An 8,696-nucleotide genomic window follows, 5' to 3' on the forward strand; every position below is an offset into this window, starting at 1 on the left:
GCCTCCTTTGCTTACATCAACACCTCTTTGGATCGCATTGAGAGTTCCCATGAACAGCAAACAAATACAAATTCAATGCTTGGAATCAACTCCAGACCTTTTATCTCTTTACTTTGCCATGAAATAATGAGGAAGCAGGCCACACTTGGCCATGAAACTGCTTATCAGTCAATTGTCCAAATACTTTTGAGTCTGTGAAAATGGAGGGACTCTGTAAAAAATGGCTGTAATTCCTAAACAGTTACTGTCATGTTTTTGCTAAACCCCTTGAATTAAAGCTGAAAGTCTACACTTCAGTCACATTTTGATTGCTTCATTTCCATTGTGGTGGTGTACAGTGATGTGGTGTATATTGGTGGTGTATATTATATATATATATATATATATATATATATATATATATATATATATATATATATATATATATATACACACACACCAATCAGCCATAACATTAAAACCACCTGCCTCTCCACAAGACCACTGAAGGTGTGCTGTGGTACTGTATCTGGCACCAAAACATTAGAAGCAGATCCTTTAAGTCCTGTAAGTTCAGAGGTGGGGCCTCCATTGATCAGACTTGTTTGTTCAGCACATCATACAGATGTTTGGATTGAGATCTGGGGAATTTGGAGGCCAACTCAATCCCTTGAATTCTTTGTCATGTTCCTCAAACCATCCCTGAACAATTTTTGCAGTGTGGCAGGGCGCATTATCCTGCTGAAAGAGGCCACTGCTGAAAGAGGCCATTAGGGAATACTGTTGCCATGAAGGATTGTACTTGGTCTGCAACAATGTTTAGCTAGGTGGTACATGTCAACGTAACATCCACATGAATGCCAGGACCCAAGGTTTCCCAGCAGAACATTGCCCAGAGCATCACATTCTGGTGCCAACTCTTCCCTAGGTAAGTGACGCACACAAACCCGGCCATCCACATGATGTAAGAAAACACTCATCAGACCAGGCCACCTTCTTCCATTCCCCCATTGTCCAGATCTGATTCCCACGTTCCCATTGTAGGTGCTTTTGATGTTGGACAGGGGTCAACATGGACACTCTGACTGGTCTGTGGTTACGCAGCCACATACACAGCAAGCTGCAATGCACTGTGTTTTCTGACACCTTTCTGTCAAAGCTAGCATTAACTTTTTCAGCAATTTGTGCTACAGTAGCTTTTCTGTGGGTTTGGACCAGATGGGCTAGCTTTCGCACATCATTGAGCCTTAGATACCCATGACCCTGTCGCCGGTTCAGCAGTTGTCCTTCCTTGGACCACTTTTGGCAGTTACTGACCAATGCATACTGGGAACACCCCCAAAAGACCTGCTGTTTTGGAGGTGCTCTGACCATCAGGAGATGCTCTGACCTAGCCATCACAATTTGGCCCTTGTCAAAGTCGCTCAGATGCTTACGCTTGCCCATTTTTCCTGCTTCCAACAAATCAACTTAAAGAATTGACTGTTCACTTGCTGCCTAATATATCCCATCCCTTGACAGGTGCCACTGTAGTGAGATAATCAATGTTATTCACTTCACCTGTCAGTGGTTTTAATGTTATGTCTTAGTGGAAAAATGGTACTGAATGATTCTAGGTTGAAATGTTAATGCAACAAAGTAGTGATAAGAGGTGGTAATTAATGATAAGATGTGGTAATGGAAATGCATATAATGATTATTATTTAACATATAATTTTAAAGCCCAAAAATGTGCCCATCTTTAACCATTACCAACCAAGACCAATTGCAGATTAGGAAATATGTATCGGTGGGGGAAATATTCATTCATTCATTCTTCTTCAGAAACTTCTTTATCCTGGTCAGGAACACTGGTTGCAATGCCAGTCCATAGCAGGGGACCATGCAAACTCAAATTGGCACACTCATTGACTCCTAGGGGCAATCCACCTACCTTTTTGGGAGGTGTGAAAAAACAGAGAACCTGGTGGACAACCAGGCAGACAAAGGGTGAACATGTGAAACTCCAAACAGTTTTAAGCTCAGGATTAAATTGGATACCCTGTAGCTGTGAGGCAGCAACCTCCCTGTGAGGTTGCTGTGCCACCATGCCAGCCAGTAAAGGTTATGGTTAAACTGTATATAAGGTAATAAGAATTATTTGATGCATATTTTATTTATGACGTTGTACTGTCTTTAACCACTTTTGTCACATTTTGCATGCCATACTACACATCTGCTACTCTCCTGCTTCTGGAAACTTTGTGGTTGCATATTTTCTCCAGTATGAGTGTAAATTTGTTGTCAGCAAAATATACCAATATTCATATACTCATTCACACCTAGGGGGAATTTAGTAGTAAATTAATAAGTATAATTTATATGGCAACTTTCTCAAACCCAGTGTCACTTAACAAATTTGGGAACAGAAACACAAAGACATGAAAACAAACATGGTTGTGTGCAGAGTTTTTCCAAACACTGTTGCTGTGACCAAATTTCAGTCCATACGGCTCTGAATGCCGGGCTATGGAGCCACGGAGCACAATGCCTTACATGTTCAACAAGAAAAACCTGAAACAATCAATCCTGAGACCCTTTTCCCTCTTTGCTGTTTGCTTTGTTTACTCCCTCACACACTTACATGATCTCTGATCTCTCCCTGATTAGTTGATGGCTCTCACCTGTCCTTGTGTAGTTGGACTATTTTTGTGCATAAAGCTGGGGAATGATGATGTTGATGCAGCTACACTGGCATAAGACATAATACAAATTACAAGCCAATCCTGACCCATCACCCCTGAATGAGAATTACTAATACAGGATTGTCAGAACAGCTCAGGTACATCATACTATAGAGAGTTTTTGACCCCTAAGTCATGATTTTTATCAAGAAGTCATATGCATTGTAGTTTTAAAGAGACATGAGGTTGCATGGCTGTTGCATTTTGAGAATCCACCATACTTGTTGGGTTGGAGGCTAGCAGGATGCTAGCCAACCTTATTTACTGAGTTCCTTGCAACTAAGAACAAAAAGATACAGTTTTTCACTAACTAGATATAGTTTCTTTTAAAATTTGGGGGAAAAAAAACATGTCTCATCCATCACAGATTAACAGTTGATCTGATGATCAAATCACCACAATTTTCTGCAAATAGAGGAATGTTTAACAGGTTCACCTTAATGGAATGCAATTGATTGTTTAACTGTTACATCCAAAAAAAGATTTAATGGACAGATGAGATTAAAAAAAAAAAAATCAGTACACAGGTATAAAAGACAAAATGGGAATATACTGTATTCGAGTAGTTGGCAACAAACACAACTGGGTTTATCTCACTTCAGGTGTGACCCAGGCCAAGACAAAAAAATAAAAGCCCATGCTAACTTTACACAAGCTTCCCTACACAAAAGTAAAATACAAAAAGACACACAAATTCCCCTCTCTCACTTACTATTACTAAAAATAAATAAACCAAACAAAATGGCAGTCAATTCCTACACCTAGTGAAACAAACTCACTGTATTCAAAGGTGTTCTACTGGATTCAGATCCGGTGATTGGAAAGGCCACTGAAGAATATTGAACTCATTGTCATGTTCATGAAACCAGTTTTGCTTTGTGACATGGTGCATTATCATGTTGGAAGTAGCCATTAGAAAATGGGTAAATTGTGGCCATGGTCAGAAAGAATAATCAAATAAGCTGTGGCATTCAAGCAATGATTGGTATTAATTGGCCCAGAATGTGCCAAGAAAACATTCCCCACACCATTATGCCATCTCCACCAGCCTGGACTGTTGACACAAGGTAGGTTGGATCCATGGATTCATGCTATTGGTGCCAAATTCCGACCCCACCAGCTGTGCGCCTCAGCAGAAATCATGATTCATCAGACCAGGCTACATTTTTCCAGTCTTCAACTGTACCTGTGCCCACTGCAGCCTCGGCTTTCTGTTCTTGGCTGACAGAAGTGGAACCCGATGTGGTCTTCTGCTGTTGTAGCCCATCCACTTCAAGGTTCAACATGTGCATTCTGAGATGCTTTTCTGCTCACCACAATTGTACAGAGTGGTAATTTGAGTTACTGTAGCCTTTCTGTCAGCTCGGGCCAGTCTGGCCATTCTCTGATGACCTTTTTTGTCAACAAGGCATTTCTCTTCACAGAACTGCCACTCACTGGATGTTTTTTCTTTATTGCACCATACTGAGTAAACTCTAGAGACTGTTGTGCTTGAAAATCCCAGGAGATTAGCAGTTTTAGAAATGCTCAAACCAGCCTGTCTACCACCAACAATCATGCCACGGTCAAAATCATTGAGATCACATTTTTCCCCATTATGATGGTTTATGTGAACAATATCCGAAGCTGCTGGCCTGTATCTACATGATTTTATGCATTGCACTGCTGCTACATGAGTGGCTGATAAGATGATTGCATGAATGAATAGGTGCTACAATAATATAGTGTAAATAAAAGGTTCTTTGAGTGTAGATTTATATACCTAATGAGCAAGCCAGAGGCAACAGTGCCAAGGAAAATCTCCCTCAGATGACATAATGAAAAAACCTTCACTCAAACCAGGCCAAAAGGGAACCACTCCTCTTCTGTGTGAGAATGGATTGTGCAATTTTGAATCATTATGTAATTACTATATATAAAGTCAAAAGTACGAAGTGTGTTCTTCAGTATCAGAGTCTTCATTTTTTTATTAGATTTTTAACTTTAACTTTAACTTTGTATAGTTCCCCGGCCATCCTCATCAGTAGCAAGTTATTCTCAGGTAAAGGAAGCTCAAAGCAGAAATAGAGCACCAGGATGGGCTAGGCAGTTCAGGAGGGTCCATCGACCTCTGCCCCTGCCATAATCGTTGTTATTCTAGGTACTAATAAAGAGCCTGCACCCTTTGATCAAAGCAAGTGTGGTGGATCATAATATTCCAAAATGTCACTCAGATAACACGGGTGAAACTATTTATAGGTCATTAGTGTATTTTATAATCAATAGAAAATTTTACTGGGAGCCAATGCAAAATTGATCAAAATTTCTGGTTCTATCAAGGACTCTGGCTGCAGCATTTTGGACTAACTGGAGTTTGTTTATGCACCACCTGAAAATCCAGACAGAAGATGAGCATACTGACTGTCGTAGACATTTGAAAGGCTATAATATTACCTCCAGTGCTAAATACCCTCTCTGAGGCTGCACTGATGGCAAGGATACACAGGTCTTTTTTTTTTTTTTTTTCACTAAATGGCAGATGAGGAAAGTTCACCTCATGTAGCTTCTACCATGTAAGTCACTCCTGCTGTCTGCCAGTGGACAATGCAAATAGTGGTTTAGTTCAGCCTCAGTTTTCTCTCTCTCAGACGGATGTCATGAAAGTGGTTGCCAGGGTCCTTTTCTGTCACTTTGTAGCACTTTGGGTGTTCTTCCTATGCTGAGTAAGGAGGTATGGGTCAAATTTTGTTGTAATTTTGTAATCAGTCCTTCAATCACAGGCTCTTTGTACTTGTAGAAACTGCCTCAAATCACTGGCAATATCTTCGCCTGTGTGGTCCTTCAGAAGGAAACTCGTTTTTAAGGCAGGAGGTGCACAGCTTCCAATTAATGTAGTGCATGGTCAGGCTAACGTAAGGCTCTGAAGTTCAACTTGACCACATCTGTGGTTGAAGCATAGAATGTCACTGTCAGTAGCATAGTAGCTAACCTATGCTGTCTTTGAAAAGTATTTCCTTGATGAGATGCATGACTGTGGACTGCTTCTTACCTGCATGGGCAGCCATATCAGATGACATGAAGTTGATCTGCACTCTCTCCACTAGTGTCCCACAAGGTTTAATGCTGGGCCCTCTTCTTTTCTCCCTCTATACCCACTCTCTCCATGAGGCTATATCCTCACATGGATTTTCATTCCACTGCTGTGCTGACACTCAACTCATCCTCTCCTTTCCTACCTCAGACACTCATGTTTCTGCTGGGATCTCAGGAAGTCTGGCAGGCATCATGAATGGTAGCTCACCAGCTGAAACTCAATGCCAGCAAAACTGAGCTGCTGTATATCCCTGTATATCCCTTGGCATAACCCTGACATCCAACAATCCTTCATTGCTAACTGCAGTCATGCTAGTTGCTCCTTTACATCATCAGTAGGATGTGACCTATCCTGTCCACAGAGGCCACTCAGGTTCTTGTTCAGTTCCTTGTCATCTCAAGTGTGGCCTACTGCAACTTCTGCCTCTCCATGCCATCCAACCCTTCCAAATGACAAACTGAAAAGAATGCAGCTGCAAGACTTGTTTTCACACTCACTAAGTTCTCCTACACCACCCCATTGCTGTGTTCCCTCCACTGGCTTTCTGTAGCTGCTCACATCAGATTTAAAATTTCATGCTTGCCTACAAAGTCAAAAATGGAACAGCCTGGGGGGAGGGGACACCCTGCTCTGTGCCACACTCCCACTGATACTCTACAGCACAGCTCAGCTGGAGTTTTCTAAAGCTGCTTTGTGACAATGTCCATCGAAAAAAGCACAATATAAATAAAATTGAATTGAATTAAATACACAGCAATGGCTGCAACACACACCACTATTGTAGATGGGAACTTTATGCTGTCTAGCAAAGCCATTAGTCTAGAGAAATATCGATCAGTGTTTGGCTATAAAAATATCCCAAACTTTGAACATCCCAGGAAGCACCATAAAATCCATTATTTAAAAAATGGAAAGAATATTGCCAACGACTCTGCCTAGAGAAGGCTGTCCAGCAATAGTCAGTGGCCTGTAAGGTGTGCAATAGTCAGAGAAGAAACCAAGAGGGGGATAACTCTCAACATGATGCTACCATGCTTCACTGCGGGCATGGTGTTCTCAGGGTGATGAGCAATGTAGGGTTTCCACCAAACACAGCACATTGTGCCAATGCCAAAATGTCTCATCAGACCACAAAACATTTGTCCACATTTTTGCTGAGTCTCCAACATGCCTTTGGGCAAACCCCAAATGAGATTTCATATTGCTTTTTTCAATAATGTTTTTCTCTCACCACTCTTCCATAAAGTCCATCTTTGTGGAGTGTCCGGCTATCTATTTTCTCCCATCTCAGTTGTGGATCTCTCCTATTCCTTCACCATGGCCTCTTGGTTACTTCCCTGACAAACACCCTCCTCACCCTGTCACTTCTCCAGAACTTTGTCCTGGACTTGTTTTGTTAACTCCTTGGTCTTCATGTTTGATTAGGTATGTTCTCTATCATGGGGCCTTCCAGGAACATAGGTATTGATCCTGAGATCCCAAGTCACTTGCACACAGGTAGACTCAATTTAGGTGTCATACTCCTCTAACCTCTCATAATACATAGAGGATTGGAATGGGCTTTGGCTGTATGTTTATTTCTAGAATCAGCTGAGCCACATCTGAAATCAGGTTGTCCACATGCCACACAGCTTTCCAGATGTTGCACAATAGTGGAACAATATGCTCACTGCCTCATTTAGCTCCATAGAATTATTATTGTAGCTGGTGGTCAAAAATGGGGACTGCAACAAGTGCTAATAGAGGCCCATTGGGGAAGGAATCATGCTGCTTCCATGCTCGCTCTATGAACATTTTGGGTGGAGGCATTGGCCACTGTTAGGACCAATTTATACTTCTGCTGTAATGCGTATTTGTGTTTGTGTCATGATGCATAAAGGGGGATTATGGGTAAATGTGGCACACAAAGACACGTGCTAGCACACAGTCCTCCCATGAGTTAACTACAGATCTACAATGCTATGCATTGGGTGAATATATATATATATATATATATATATATATATATATATATATGCTATATAATGGCTGTAGTTCATTATAATGGCCAGTTTAATCCTACACTTTACCTTTCCTTTCTTCTAATGGACTCCCAATAAAGACACAGTGTAAGTGATGTTAACCACAGCAACTCAATAAAAATGAAAACTAAAGCATTGTTCGTGATCGATACAATTGTGGACATGAACACCAGTTACACTGAAGTGCTTCGATTCAAAAGCCGTACTGCTGAATACTGAATTAAACCACTTTAGAAATGCCATCTGTGAGAATTCATTTGGTTTATAATTAATCATGCTAGGTTTCATTTTCCCCAGAACTTTTGTTTCAAAACAAAATTATGTCTATCTTCTATTTATTATTCCTACACTGAAACACTGAACTCGGTTCTTCTTCAGTGTGTAATTCAGTAAATTCTGGTATGGTTCACGTGACAGCACCTCCTAGAGGACACACTCATGTTACATGCAAGTATGAATATTTCACCCTGTGCAAGCATCTGTGCACGATGTCCTGACCTGCCCACAGAGATGCGCACACAGATGTATAAATCAACCCTTAATGACAATGTTGCCAAAGTCATGGTTTTAAAATCATATTGAGCTAGTTTAAAAATACTTGGCGATGGGCGCAAAGATCTTGTTTAATAGCAAATAATCAGTTTTTTTTTTTTTTTTTTTTGCAAAACCTGAATGTTTTGGGCTAGTTTCAGGCATTTCGTTTGATTTTTGTGATGTAGTTGGGCTGGAAATTTTGCTGAAACCTGGAATACACCTTGGAAGGGATCTTAGTCCATTGCAGGCAAAACATACACACATTCACACCTAGGAGCAATTTATTTTAGCCAATTAACCTACTAGCATGTATTTGGAAGATGGGAGGAAACCCAAAGGAAAGCCTCAGGGACAAGGGGAAAACAT

Source organism: Pangasianodon hypophthalmus, chromosome 2, assembly GCF_027358585.1.
Source record: "Pangasianodon hypophthalmus isolate fPanHyp1 chromosome 2, fPanHyp1.pri, whole genome shotgun sequence".
NCBI lineage: Eukaryota > Metazoa > Chordata > Actinopteri > Siluriformes > Pangasiidae > Pangasianodon > Pangasianodon hypophthalmus.